The sequence below is a fragment of the Symphodus melops genome (genome assembly GCF_947650265.1).
Source record: "Symphodus melops genome assembly, chromosome: 4".
NCBI lineage: Eukaryota > Metazoa > Chordata > Actinopteri > Labriformes > Labridae > Symphodus > Symphodus melops.
Window position 1 is genome coordinate 30,291,429 of NC_136694.1, and position 14,712 is coordinate 30,306,140.

A 14,712-nucleotide genomic window follows, 5' to 3' on the forward strand; every position below is an offset into this window, starting at 1 on the left:
AAGAGCCAGCTTTGCTTAAATCTACATATACACAAACACACACATGCTCATCGGTACACACACACTTGCATAAACGTCCACACAGGCTTCACACACTGGTCCAATCAAATAAATCTCACAAACACACACTCATCCACTCGTATGGGCAACTTTGCATCAACCAAATGACATCCTGAGAGGAAGCCAAGCATCCCGCTCACCATCCCATCGAATGAGATGCTCCGCTCTGGACCATGAAGCCTTCAGCTGACCTCCATGTTTAACGCTGTAACAGCTCAAGCAGTGGTGACACTATGTACATACCTACATAAAGCCCAGCCTACACTTACACAGATTTTTGAGTTGTTTTATTTTGTCGGCTGAGTTTCCGCCCGACGGCCCCGCTTCAGTGGTGCACGCACGCCGAGGAACAATGGTCGATCACGGCCCGATCAGCTGCTCAAGATCAGTCGGATGAATTTCTGGCACGTTTGATATTGCACACAATAGCACAGTGTAATCACAACCGCCATCAGGTCTCCATGGCAACAGCAGGCATGCCCTTTTTTTTTTTATCTGTCTCCCCCTTCTACCATGTCGGGTCGACACTCCCTTCCAGCCCACTACGCTCTGCCAATGAAAGGCGTCTGATCCGACCTTCACAGCAGGGCCCTCTGTCGCCCCCTGGTGGAGGAACGAACTGCCAAACTCCATCTGCTCTGCAGAGTCCATTTGCACCTTTAAGAAAAAGATAAAGACCCAGCTGTGTGTGAACACCTGCGACCTTCACGATGATGGTTTCAACATATTTAATGATGATGATGGTAATTATGAAAATGGCTTCTCTACTGATCAGAGCGCTCGAGTTCTGCCGTCAGTGTTCACTTCCTGTCAGACTTAAAGCCTGTGTTGGACGTCGCTCTGGATGAAAGTGTCTGCTCATTGAACTGCAGAATGCAGAAACACGGGGATGCAGGATTTAGCTGGTTTTGGGACCCTTTGTTATGATGGGCGGAGCTTCTGTATCGATCATCTTTATGCTGATGACACCTTTGTTTATCACTGTGCATGATGACCTGGCCTGTATCTTAACGAAGAATTCAAGCGAGCTAATTTAGCACAAGCTAGTATTAGCTACAGGCAGTGTAGCTCCCTCTTCCACTGATATATTCTGTTTATTTAGCTGTAACTCTACACTGAATATCCTCAGCTGTAAACACAGCTGTTAACCTGTGTTTATTGTTGTATTTCATGCAGGACATGTGATGAGAGTAAAATCCCATCCTGTTGACACAGAGAGGGAGGAAGGTTGAAGACTGTGGAGGACTTGAATGACTTTATCAGACCGTGACGGAACAGACGGGTGTTTTTGGAGTAGAGCTGTATGGAGGTACTTGGTGGTTTTGGTGAGCTCAGCTCCTCCTCAGACAGAAGCTATGCTAGCAGAAGCTATGCTAGCAGAAGCTATGCTAGCAGGCAACGCTCGACGTAACTTCACTCATTTGAAGAGAAACTGCAGAGCTTCAGATAAATCACAATGCCTACTTCCTGCCTCTGAGCTCCTTTGGTTTTCAGTATTGATTATTAACTTTGTGATTTGGTGTGGAGGCTGAACAGTGCTGCATGGTTCTGTTTCCTCACAGCGAGGAGGTTGCTGGTTTGAATCCCCGTCTGACAGGAGCCTCTCTGTGTGGAGTCTGCATGGCGTGGGTTCTCTCCTCCCACAGTCCAAACACATGCTGCTTACCTGCTGACTCTGAAGGTGTGAATGTGGCTTGATGATCAGCGCTGTGATTGGCTGTTAGCCAGTCCAGGGTGTAACTCCGTCTCTCGCCCAATGACAGCTTGGATCGGCTCCAGCATCCTGCAAAAAACATTACAGATAATGGACTGATGAAACGTGTGTGTTGTGTACAAGTTGTGTGAAAAGGCTTCATCTGGTGACCTTCATGTTTACACCTGTTCAAGAGTTCAAGTCATGACTGTAAATATTGAGTTTTAATTTATCGGTGTACCATGAGTCACGTCCTCGATGACTCATTTTTATTTGAAAGTCTAACTGGTTGTTTTTGTCATCGGCCTCCAATGAACAGGATTTTCTGGATGTTTATCATGCAAATCACAGAGGACGATTGTCCAATCACAGGCTTCCGTGCAAACAGATCTGGTGTGGTGAAGGGTGTGCTGGATGCTTTGAAGTCTTTGTTTCATTCTTTGAACGACACATTTCCCACTAATTATCTCTAGCATGCGTTCATCAACGCTTTCTGTTTCTGCTGCAGCGATCATGATCCCATTCTCCTCAGCTGATGCTCTCAGGACCCGAACGCCAACTCCTCCGTGATAAATCACCACCGCTTTTTGTTTTTTCCAACCAATCAGATGTGTTCTGTGAAAATTGTGCAGTTTGGACCTCAGGCGGGACATAACATGGAGCAGAACAAAGAAGGGGAACAAAACAAACCCAGTATAGAAAAGGCTCCGTGACCCACTTTTGGGTCCCCTCACCACCAGTTGAGAACCACAGCTGTAAACTACAGGTCACCTGTTTTTAGATGACCTGGGCTTCTGGCCTTGTTGCCAGTTTAAGGCAGCTGACAAGTCGGGGCGGCAGGAGGTTTGAGTCAGCAGACCTGAGAGTGCGGCTGTAAGGAGCTCAGACAGGGGGGGGGGCTTTGTAGGTGATAATAAGGAGTTTAAAGTGGACACACTGGGGGAGGGGGCCGGTGGAGGTCAGGGTGGGGGTGATGTGGTCACGGGTTGCAGCAGCGTGTGAGAAGGCGAGCAGCAGAATTTCTTGAGCGTTGCAGAAGTCCGGGGTGGAAGTGATGGATGTGTGGGTGAGGGTCTCAGCAGCTGAACAGGAGGGGGCCAGCCCCCCTCAGGTGGAAACAGGCTGTTTGGTGGTTTGATTCTCAGGAGACGGTTCGAGGCTCCAGACATGGGCGGAGGGGGAGGAGTTACTCTTTCCCTCTAACTCCTTTTATTTTGAAAGTCTCTGTTTCAGCTCTGACTTTGTTAGCTGTGAGTTGCTTCACGTATACATGTTAATACACGTAGTCGCTTCACATTCTGGCTCAAGCAATCGATCAATGAACCAAACAAAGTGGCGTATCCATGTCGCAGATTATCAGCAGCAATAAAACACTGAATGTGGCACAAAGCGTCAACAAACAGATAATAAACACAAAGTCCGTGTCCTCAGGCCACCGCGGGCAGGTAAACACACTTTAAAAGTTAATAAAGTGGGCGGGATTTATGTTTTTTATTGTTGTGACTCAGAAAGTCACTTCCCCCCCCCCCCACACACACACATGGAAAGAACAAACAGTCTGTCCCTCGTAAAGTTATAAACCATAAAAAAAAAAAGGTGTCAGGTTAAAAATTAGAAAACAGTCGTAAAGATGTTCGACAGTTTGAACCCGTCACACTGACGGATTCTTCACTTGAACCCTGCAGACAGGATTTCTACATGTTGGTGTGATGCAACGTGCGGCGTCTTCATGTTTATCTGTTGAGCTTCGTTGCTCAGCGGACCGTGTGGGAAATGTGTGAAATTAAAGTTTAAGGAATATCTGCCAATCAAATCAAATCAATGCACTTGGTGTGAGTGTGTTTTTAATGCAAACAGTCATCTCACTCTTCTATGTAAGTCCATTAAGATCTCTCTGCAGGCTGCTCTCTTACACTTTGAAGTTTTGTTGTGTTTGCACGGCTGCTGGTAGTTTTGTCGGAGTGGAGGTCACGTGACAGGAAAAGTGAAAAACATCAACATGAACTTCCTGCAGAGGCAGAGCGAGGACGAGAATAAAAGTCTCACATCCAAGCCTCTCACCTGATCGTCTCTGTAGACGTGTCTGGATGCACTCCGTGGGTCTGGACTCAGTTCTGTTGTGTTTACACATGAAAGACTCGTTGAACCTCTCTGCTGATGTAACGTCACGTTTCAAACAGACACACAAAAAAAGGAGCGAGAGGAAACAAGACTGGAGGACAGCGAGGAACGACTTGTGTGTTTCACCAGAAAATGAATGTCTGTTTGTTTCCTCTGATGTCAAACCGTGTTTGTCTTACTGAGGGTGAGAGGACTTCATCTTGGAGCTGACATGATGAACCTCAGACTAGGTTTGGATACAGAAAGCCTGAATTTAAAACATCCAGGGTGAGTGAGGTTTGCAGTTTAAAGTCACACTGTAGATTCTTCCAAGCAAACGGTGAAGCAAACCTAGATAAAAAAGCTCCTATCAATGTGAAGTGTGTAAATCCACTCTGATCCTGTATTTGATCATGTCTATAAACCCCTCTATTTCAGCCCTGCTCAGAACAGGCTGTTTCTGTGTCTGTAGCTTTAAATATGTAAATGAGCTGTGTCTGACCACGCCCCCTCTCTGGAAGGGCTCGGGTGTACTCGCTGCTTTCTGGCTCCATGTCCTATTGTTTACGGTGAGAAGGCAGACTCAGAGGGCAGAACAAACACCTAGCTGTGGGAGTGTCACCCACCTGGGGGAGGGGCTACTGCCCTTTGTGATGTCATGAGGGGAACATCTCCAAACGGCTTGTTTGAGCTCACATGGGGAAGTTTAAAAACGTTTCAGGTGTTTCTATGTAAAACCGAGTTTTGTTCTTGTAACGTCACGCTGTGCTCACACACACACACACACACACACACACACACACACACACACACACACACACACACACACAGCTACTCTCTCACAATGCCCACTGATTGGACGACGGAGGTCACTGCTGCTTCAGAAAACAACGTTCGTAAATGAAAGGCTCACCGAAGAGGACCGGGCAGAAAATGTGCACGTCATGGACACGTCTGAACGAGCTGCTCCGCCCACATCGTGGACCTCACCTCTGTGTAACAGCTCTTTCTATCAGGCGGTTTTCACGGGTAAAAACATTCCCGTGAAATGTTCGGGCTTGATCCCTGCAGTGAGAAAAGCTCCGACCTGCAGGAGGAGCGAAGTCACCGCTTCATCACTTTTTTCACCAGAGAAAAAGAGAGAAAGAAAGCAGACACACATCTCGTCCTCGGGTCGGCCTCGGGTCATCGGGGTCATCCTCTCCTCTTCACCCCGCTCTCGTTAGCATGAGAGCTGCTACGTGATGGAGGCGTGCTCGCTTTTAATCCCATATTAGTAAACAGGCAGGCAGTCAGTCAGGCAAGCAGTCCGGAGATTAGCGGCTGTCATCTGACCGCGCCGGGCGGCCAGGAAGGGGGATTAAACTGAAATAAATGCACCGCTTCCTGGTAAACAGCAGCAATACATGCACGGGGGGGTGGGGGGGGGGGGGTCTCAGAGTGGAGATGATGGAAACGAACCGGCTGATTGAGACAGGTGAAGACGTCTTTACCTTCCTCTGACCCTGCTGTTGTTTGTCGCTCTGTATTGAAACCCGCTCCCTCCCATTGTTTGAAGGTTTGGAGCTTTTCTCCCCCGGAGTTAAACCCGTCTCTCACCCCACAACTTAGCACACAATCTCATTAGTCAGCCTGTTTCTGCGTCTCCATTCATGCGTGGCTTCAGCTCCGAGCGGTCAGAAAGCTTCCTCCGGTCATAACATCAGGATTATTTAAAGGCCCACTCCACAGTGTGATGCATGTCTCCCACAACTACAAACAGGAAGTGGAGCTGACTCATACAAAGGAGAGAGTCCCGCCCCTGGTTGTAACTGATGGTGGCCATGTTGCCGTGACATCACGCTGAGGGTGGGAAGCCCAAATGTTCTTGTGGAGTGTTGCTGCTTCGCTGCAGGTTTAAGGGTGAACATCAGCAGGGTCCAGGTGGTTTGACTCCGTACACTTCCTCGGCCCTGACGGGGCAGTTCATGCACGAGCACGTGAACCCGACGTGGACGGCCGTCATGATGCACGAGCACGTGAACCCGACGTGGACGGCCGTCATGATGCACGAGCACATGAACCCGACGTGGACGGCCTTCATGATGCACGAGCACATGAACCCGACGTGGACGGCCTTCATGATGCACGAGCACATGAACCCGACGTGGACGGCCTTCATGATGCACGAGCACATGAACCCGACGTGGACGGCCTTCATGATGCACGAGCACATGAACCCGACGTGGACGGCCGTCATGATGCACGAGCACATGAACCCGACGTGGACGGCCTTCATGATGCACGAGCACGTGAACCCGACGTGGACGGCCTTCATGATGCACGAGCACGTGAACCCGACGTGGACGGCCTTCATGATGCACGAGCACATGAACCCGACGTGGACGGCCGTCATGATGCACGAGCACATGAACCCGACGTGGACGGCCTTCATGATGCACGAGCACGTGAACCCGACGTGGACGGCCTTCATGATGCACGAGCACGTGAACCCGACGTGGACGGCCTTCATGATGCACGAGTGTTCTGTCAGAATAAAACACTAGCTGTCATGGTCTCTGTGTCCTCCGGTGTGCAGACGCCTCCCTGTGTTTTATTTTTGGAGTGCTTTGTGTCCTCTAAACTGAGCTCGCTTTATGATCACGTAAAGTCGTGCAATTCAATTCAAAAAACTTTATTTGTCCCCGACACACAGAGCAGCAAATGAACGACAGTGCAGCTATACTAAAACTGTAAGCAAAGATCAAGAGTCAATAAAGAAGGATGCGTGTGGTGTGTTTTGACCTTATGCACAAGAGGTAACGGTGTCAGGCCCGGTCAGTCCTGGAGGGGGGGGGGGGGGGGGGGGGTGTTATGGGCAGGATGTCCCGTCATGATATGGAAGCTGCTCTGTGTTTTATGAGCTGCTGTTTACCTGTTCATATGAACTTTGAGCCTTGTTAGCGGAGACGTGTTTTCTGTTTCTCTGCTGCTCTTCACTTTCACATGCACACGAGTGAAACACTCAAGCTGTGATATTACACAACAGCTTGAACAGAAAGAGAAAAAGACCCAACGAGTGGCTGTGTCATTCGACATGTAATGAAACAAGACGACAGGGTTACTGTTCCCATCCGGCTGGCAAGCTTGTGATTGTTGCCATGCAGCTTTTGATAGTGTTGCCATGGCGACAATCATGGCTGCAGACTGTGTGACAGAGAGTAGAGTTGTTTTTCTCCACAGTCTCATCCTGGTTGACATTTGGCCTCACCTCGCTCTCGGCTGTGTGACGTGATGATGGCGTTTACTGTCAGGTGGACTTGACTGTGGGGGACCCTGGAGGACAGACCTGCAGAGGGTCTTTAACTCAGGCCACCCAGTCCACATCAACCCCTCACCGTGTGAGCTTCCTGTCCTGCTCCATGACTTTAAGAATAAACAACAACTCTTTGACTCTTTGCTGTCGTTGAACTTTGACTGTTACCTGAAGAAGGTTTTTGCAGAGATGGATGCAGTCGAAGCGGATCGACTCATGGAGACAACCCTGCAGGGACTTCATACTACACCACATACACACCCGCCTATGAATGGACGAGGCCTATTAGACATTCAGATAATTTAACGAGCTGTCCAATCAGAGCACAGCTAAGTCTTGTTATTGTAGGTAATAGGTTTTTACACTTTAATTAGATTCTACACTCTTGTACGGCCTCATTATTCTCCGCCAGGGAGAATTAGGCCAATCAGCGTCTCCTTAACAAAGCATTATCCGACGGGCTGAGCTGCTGCTCTGCTATTCGCTCATTAAACGCTCTAAGTCATTTATTCTTTTCTCCTTAGTGACGTCAAATCTGCTTTTGGCTTCATTTAAGGGATAAACACATTCTTTAACTTCTCCAAACATACTCTCTCTCTCTCTCTCCGACCCTTACTCTCTCAGTTAGTGAAACTTTCATTTGCATTAAATATTTCTCTGCATGTCTTTGTCGTTTCCTCTTGTGTTTTTTTAACCTCCCCAGTCTTTCCTTCAAAAGACACGGTTTGACCACAGGAAGAACTACAAGATCACAGGAAGAACTACAAGATCACAGGAAGAACTACAAGATCACAGGAAGAACTACAAGATCACAGAGAACTACAGAAACACAGAGAACTACAAGATCACAGAGAACTACAAGATCTCAGGAAGAACTACAAGATCACAGAGAACTACAAGATCACAGGAAGAACTACAAGATTACAGGAAGAACTACAAGATCACAGGAAGAACTACAAGATTACAGGAAGAACTACAAGATCTCAGGAAGAACTACAAGATCACAGAAGAACTACAAGATTACAAGAAGAACTACAAGATCATAGAGAACTACAAGATCACAGGAAGAACTACAAGATTACAGGAAGAACTACAAGATCACAGGAAGAACTACAAGATCACAGGAAGAACTACAAGATCACAGGAAGAACTACAAGATCACAGGAAGAACTACAAGATCACAGGAAGAACTACAAGCTCACAGGAGAACTACAAGATCACAGGAAGAACTACAAGATCTCAGGAAGAACTACAAGATCACAGAAGAACTACAAGATCACAGGAAGAACTACAAGATCACAGAGAACTACAAGATCATAGAGAACTACAAGATCACAGGAAGAACTACAAGATTACAGGAAGAACTACAAGATCACAGGAAGAACTACAAGATCACAGAAGAACTACAAGATTACAGGAAGAACTACAAGATCACAGAAGAACTACAAGATTACAGGAAGAACTACAAGATCACAGAGAACTTCAAGATCATAGAGAACTACAAGATCACAGGAAGAACTACAAGATCACAGGAAGAACTACAAGATCACAGGAGGTCATGATGAAAAATATTGTGAGTTTGTATGTTGTGCTTTATTTTGAAATTGACCAGACGCTCTGTGTTTCCTTGTCTGACTTCCTGTCCGGGTTGTTTTGTTCTTTCCAGTTTGATGTGTGCGTGCAGACCAATACACACCAACACATTTGTACACACACACACACACACACACACACACACACACACACACACACACAGCCGCCTGCCTCCTGTTGTTGCTGTATTGAACCAGAGAGACGTTTTGATGGACAGACTTATCTGCTAATGTTGTCTGATGTTTTCTCTGTCCGAGTTCCTGGAAGCGTTTTCCCGGCTCTCTGACCGACTCGCTCTCGGAGCGAGCTGATGGATGCTTTTATCCAGATTGCATCAGTGAACGTTTGGTAAGAGGAGACCTTAACCCTTACAGCGTTAAGTAGAAAATCTTCTGTTAAAAGGTCACATGGGGTGCAAAATACTCGAGTCCATCTACAAACCCCCCCATGATGACAAAAGTCACACGGCGGGCTGCTGGTTCCTGGTTCAAACCCGCCAAACGTAGCGTCACGGTAACGCGTCCGGACAGACCTCGGGAGTCTCCCATCCCATCAGATGTGATTTTTGTTTGTTTGTTTGTTTGTTTGTTTTCCGGAGAGAGGACGAGTGTGACTGCGAGCTGGAGGATAGGAGTTAACAGATGGTTGGCATGGCAACAAGGCATCTTCAGAGCCCGGGGAGATTGGAGCATCCTGACTCCTGACAGACGAGGTCTCTGGGCCGACTGCCTGGCAGAGCGAGAGGCAGATGATGATGATAATGTTGATCGTCCCGCTCTCATTAGAGTGCTCTGCTTTGTGTGGGGAAACAAATCCTTCCTGCCATTCAGTCTGTAGCCGATCAGACCCGGACACACTAATGCGTCTCAGCACCGAGAGTCCGGAGCCCTCCGGAGCAGGTAAGACTTCTATTTCTGCAGGAGGCCGGAGCATCACTTTACCTCAGAAAGGAGCGAGCAGGACAGGAAGCCAGACCCCCAAATACCATTTCAAACATCCGCTTTATTTTCAAAATAAAACACTTTCAATGCTTTTAAACCACGTCCATCGTCTTATCTTGTTGTTGAGAGTGAATCTGTAAAATCAAACGAGGAGGTTCCTTCGTCTCGGTTCTCCAGCTGAGCACACGGTGAGTGTTGATGGACGAGGCTGCACGGAGTCCAAACGGACCGGAGCGGACGACGCACACCTGGTGGACGTTCAGGGGAAGACTTTGTGCAGTGTAGCTTCAAGGGGGAAAATGACTTTTACACTCTGTTTGGGGTTTTTTGGTGCCTTGCTCAAGGGCAGTGACCTGGCACCTCTCCAGCTACCACACCGACTTTAAAACTTTGACAAGGGTCCTGAAACGCCGTCTCTCCGGGTTCCCAACACAAGTCCAGCGCCCAACCTTGAAGGCCCCAAGAAGTTCTGGAGACCAGAGTCCTGGTTCTGACCCGGGACGAAGCCGTCAAATCACAGAGCAACAAAAGCAGAAGGCACGTCTTAAACTTTCTGTCGTGTTCAAAAACCCGGCCGGTGAGTGGACGAGGATGTGTGCTGTCAGCTGAAGCAGCTTGTGGTTAGCGCTCCACGTTCAGAGGATGAGGTCTTCCATAACGGGCGGCCTGGGTTTGAATCCTCTCATTCTGCACTCTCTCTCTCTCTCCTGTCGCTCAGGGACGTTCACGCTGAGTGATTCAGGAGGACGTTTACATAACCATCAGTGACAGGACCATGCAAGAAGAACCACGTTTCCTGAAAGTCCTACCGCGCTGGTTCACCACACTATTTTGCAACAGCCGCTCCTGCATCATGTGATGTGGTTTTTTGTTTTTTTTTAACCAAATGTAGCTGACGCAGGATCACACTTTGTTATTGCTCGATGTTTCGAGGGAAAAAAAGGGAACAGCGGAGGAGGAGGGCCAGGGAAGTAGGAAAGGAGAAAAGACATGTGAGCTGAAGAAACTGGGGCAGATAGATGAGGAGGGAGGAGACAGGAAGGAAAGGAAACAAGGGAGGGAAATTCTTCAGGGTGTTATTTGGATCAAAGTGCTGAAAGAAGGGAGGGAATATAACATGCAAAGAAAGCAGAGTACAGGAAGAGGTTTTGACTTTGAGTGGAGGTCCTGGACTCAGGTCCAGTTCTGCAGGAGAGACATGTTTGAGTGCTCACAAGCTTCAGAGAGAGTTAAAGCTGCAGCGACAAACACAGCGAGAAAACGAGGCAGAAGCTCGGTCTGTAGAGACTCGGGTCGAGGACCAGAGAGTTGCTAGTTCAAGTCCTGGTGCGGACTGGAGTATGGAAGGTGTTCCCTGTTACTCAGGCTGCAGCGACATGAAGGGATCAGATTTCATGCAAACATCCTTCACATCAGTTTGACGAGCATTCTGCTCTAAATCCAGACCTAAAGACCTGGGGGGGGTCCAGGTCAGGGGGGGTCCAGGTCTTCAGTGGTATCAGTCCACATGAGAGACATGAAGGTTCTCTTCTTTGACTTTAGCTCAGACAGAATACAACCCGCTCTGTCCCGTCTCTATTTGACCCACTTTTCTGGTCCTGTACCTGGGTCTTTATCTACCAGCCTTTTACGGCCTCACCTGGCCGCCGCCTCCTGTTCATGATTACAACACTTATCAAGGTTCTAAATAAATGTGGGTCAGAAACAACATGAGATAAGGACAACGTCATCCAGCCGGAGCGTCACAGTGCTGAGGTTATCAGCGCTCCGGATAACCACTGATACGTGTTCGTTTAAAGCCCTGAATCTGGATCAGTGTCCCGGAATGATCCACATCGATTAACCATCGAGTGAGTCCTGCCTGTCTGCAGTGAGGGAGGAGCTGGAGCCCCCCTGGCTGTGTTGTTGTCAGAGCTGTGTTTACATGGACTGCTGATTGACACACTGGCCAATAAAAACCGGATTCTGAGAACGACAACATCTCGCTGTGGAGGCGGAGCCAGGGACCCGAGGGGCGGAGACCGTCGGTGTGGAGCAGTGAGGTTTGCTGGAGTGAGGATGAGCAGAGGCGCTGCTTGGGGCCCCAGACCAGTAGGCCCAGGGGCCCCTGAATGCTGCAGTGTGTGCTTTAACCCTGAGAGAGAGAATAAACAGGAAGTGTTGATGAGGGGCCCCCAATTGAGTTTAACATGGGGCCCCCACATACTTCAGAATGGGTGCTGAGGATGAGGACGGGGTCCTGTAACTCCAGACCCAGACCCCTTCCCCCCTCCCCCTCCAGCCCAGCTGCCGCTCCCCTCTGTGTGGCTCGGATGCCTGGCGTGCTCGGCGCTGCAGACGAATGCCGGCGTGTCTCGTCCCTGCATTCCTCCGAGCCATGCCGGGAAGTTTCCCCCCGGCTGCTGTCACAGAGAGAGAGCGACACACTCATGACGATGCGTGCTGTTTGTGTGAATTTGAGTGGGGGGGGGGAGTGAGGGGGGGGTGGAGGTGTGTCGCTGCAGGAGAGGGGAGCGGTGTTGCTCGAGGGCGGCAGGAAGCCATGAAGAAGTCCCACGCTCCGTTTCCCAGAGAGCAGAGCATCTCGGACTGATCCGGCAGTCTGAGCTCTGTGACACAGAGGTCACCTGATTTTCCATTTTCTCCCACATTTAATCGGCCTCCTGCTGCAGGAATGTTAATCTGGCTTCAGCAAATGTCAAGTCTGCAAATACTGACGCTTGGAGGCATAATTGGAAACTAATTGGAATGCGTGAAATATTTAAAGTGGCAGCAGAGACGTGCGGGCACATTTAAAGAGCAGAGGGCAGCAGGAGCCTTTTCTATCCCAGCATGTGATCGATCATCACAGAGAATCCTGTCATGTGACTGAACTGTTCAAACAAGAAGAAGTGAGCACGCGTCTCTCGCTTTGGTTTCACCGCATTGTTGGACAGTGTGTGGACATCATGCATTGGCGCTGACTCGTGAGAGGTTCAGGAGCAGGAAGCAGACGGCCTGATGTTTGTGTTCTCCTCGTATCAGATCAGAAGGCGTCGGACAGCTTATCTGATGACTGAGAACTCACTGTGATGTCAATACAGCGTCCTCTGTCACAGACAGACAGGTCAGACAGGACTCAGTGACATCATGCAGAACCAGGTACACATCACAGCGAGAGAGAGAGAGAGAGAGAGAGAGAGAGAGAGAGAGACAGAGAGAGAGCGAGCTTCCGAACACACGTGAAGAAGAGTCCACACGTTTGAGCTCAGCTGTGAGAGGACCAGACTAAAACAAGATGGAGGTCGGGGGCCGTTGGATCAGCGAGCGTGCGGGACCGAGTGTCAGAGCGAGACGTCCAAAAGACCGGAGGACTCGATCTGAGCCGCCGTCCGGAACAAATCCCGATTAAACACGACTTTGATTCATCCGACCACGGCTGAGCTGAGCGATCAGTGTCGCCTCGCTGCCAAACTCCAGCACACGCGTGTTCGGTCCGTCTCCGCTCATCACGTTAGAAGACAACGTGCACATGTGACTCACTTTGTTTCTGTGTGTGTGTGTGTGTGTGTGTGTGTGTGTGTGTGTGTGTGTGTGTGTGTGTTTCACAGCTGCTGTAACGTTCGTAAAGAGAGAACAACAAGCTGACGTCGACGTCACAGAAGTTGATGAGCAGAACGCACACTGACGGCGTCGCTGATCTGTGTCCTCCTGCGGCGAGCAGAAACAGGAAGTGAAACAGGGACCTGAATAGTTCAAGCTGCTCGTTTTCAGATCACGTGTGGAAACAGGAGAGAGAGAGTCGGGCTGTTTTTGTGAACGTCAGGTGTAAACGCAGAGGAGCAGAGCGCCATGAGCTGTCCACATGAGCGGCCACACACACACACGTTACATAACGCTCTGACCTTCCACGCCACGCTACGACTTGAATCAACATGCATGGACGGCCTGAAGCTCTGAAGCTTATTCATGGCTATACAGCGTGTTAACAGAAAGTCATTGCTCATTGAACCCGAGGCGTCGGACACAACAAACTCAAAATGACTCATTTAGAGGACCGGAAAGCTCGCGGCGTTGATGCATCATCCGGATTCTGCAGACGTGTCTTCTGCTGTTTTTCTGGAGTTTTTAACCTGCGTCCAGCTCGCTGCGTCTCGTACTTTGCTTCACGCAAAGTGTGTTACAAAAGGATGGCACACCAGAGAGGTCAGAATGTGCACGACTACCAGATGTGCAGGATTTAAAGGTCACATATTACCCAGAATCCTCTCCTCCATGTCCCTCTAACATGTGTCTCTAGTCTACAAACCCCCCAATGATGAGAAAAGTCCATCCTCTCCGTCTTCTGCCTGCTCCACTTTTCAGAAAATGTGTGCTCAAACAGGCCGTTTGGAGATGTTCCCTTCATGACATCACAAAGGGCAGTAGCCCCTCCCCCAGGTGGGTGACACTCCCACAGCTAGGTGTTTGTTCTGCCCTCTGAGTCTGCCTTCTCACCGTAAACAATAGGACATGGAGCCAGAAAGCAGCGAGTACACCCGAACCCTTCCAGAGAGGGGGCGTGGTCAGACACAGCTCATTTACATATTTAAAGCTACAGACACAGAAACAGCCTGTTCTGAGCAGGGCTGAAATAGAGGGGTTTATAGACATGATCAAATACAGGATCAGAGTGGATTTACAACAACACACTTCACACACATGATGAAGAGGAGCGAGGACACTGATTTCACATGATGAAGAGGAGCGAGGACACTGATTTCACATGATGAAGAGGAGGAGGTCATGTGACCTTTAACCTATAGAGATGTAGGACGGGACACTGATTAGTGTGGCAGGTTTCCACATTTCCTTCTAAAGCAGATCTTTTCTGTCCGATGTATTCTCGTTACATGTTTAAAACATGTACCATGCCATCGTGTTGCGTGTGTTTGTACATCACGTGTAGGGGGAGTGTTTGTGCGACTGAATGAGTGACGTAGGTGTGGTGCTGGCTGACTCTTTTGTGTGTCCACATCACTGGTAATGAGAGGAGAGTCTCCGTGGCGTGG

The 14,712-nt window shown here is 49.1% G+C and overlaps 1 long non-coding RNA gene across 1 annotated transcript in view; it reads right to left on the reverse strand.

Moving 5' to 3' along the window:
- The window catches only part of LOC306822609, a 138,074-nt gene extending 123,633 nt beyond the window's left edge, over nucleotides 1-14,441 (reverse strand). The window contains exon 1 of the long non-coding RNA XR_013778907.1: nucleotides 14,363-14,441. This is a non-coding gene — a long non-coding RNA (uncharacterized lncRNA). The remainder of the gene's footprint in view (nucleotides 1-14,362) is intronic.
- Nucleotides 14,442-14,712: the final 271 nt, after the last annotated feature.